The sequence below is a fragment of the Octopus bimaculoides genome, chromosome 21 (assembly GCF_001194135.2).
Source record: "Octopus bimaculoides isolate UCB-OBI-ISO-001 chromosome 21, ASM119413v2, whole genome shotgun sequence".
NCBI lineage: Eukaryota > Metazoa > Mollusca > Cephalopoda > Octopoda > Octopodidae > Octopus > Octopus bimaculoides.
This window is the reverse complement of record NC_069001.1, coordinates 38,743,394-38,744,266: the sequence shown is the minus strand read 5'-3', so window position 1 is coordinate 38,744,266 and position 873 is coordinate 38,743,394.

The following is an 873-nucleotide window of genomic DNA, read 5'->3' as shown; positions in this document are numbered from 1 at the left end:
TATCTATAATCGTAAAAATTAAAAGTAATTCAAATCAAATGTTTTCTTGAAACAATAAATTTCTATACAGATTAGGATTTAAATTCCAATCTATGAAAACTTTCCGGTCTACAATATTCTTAAAGAAATGAACATTTATCCAGCAACTCGAGCTGATATGAACGAACCTGGTAGGTGTAAAAGACGAACTGGCATCTCTTGTCAAGAATACAGGCAACAGTCAGATCGCTGATGTTTGTTGTGCTCTCCGCCGTCGTTATTTGATTGTTGTTATTCTGTGCGTCTGTGTTTAAAGATCAGTTGTGTTTTGCAGGGTTGCTTTATTTGAATCCTTGCGGTCAGGGCGAGATCCACAGCATCTGCTGCCAAGCGGAACAAAATCCTGAAATACCGCGATTTGTGGCATTCGAGACGTTTGGTGGGGTCGAACCACTAACTGCGAGATTTCTGTCTTCACTGGCATCTCGCTTTGCAGAGGTAACTGGTGAGGCCCGCGAGGGCGCTTGGCTGTTCCGGCGCATCAGCCTCGCCATCACCCGCAGCAACGCTGCAAGTGTGCTGGCGTGCCTCAAGGGCCATTAGAAAGGTTTCTCAGCGCCCCCAACTTTTCAACTCAAAATGGTGAATTATTTTGGCTTCTTTTCTTTTTTCTCTTTTTTCTTTCTCTTTTTTTTTCTTTTCTTTTTTCTTTTTAATTTTCTTTTTCATTTGTGTTCTCTGTTTTGTCCAGTTTTCTGGTTTGATTTTGTAAAACGGTAAACACTGTGAAGTCCATGAAAATTTGACTATCAAAAAAAGAAAAAAATTATGAAAATTGAAAAAAAAAAACAATTTTAATAATCACTCACAAATGGAAAAAGACATAGTGCTAGA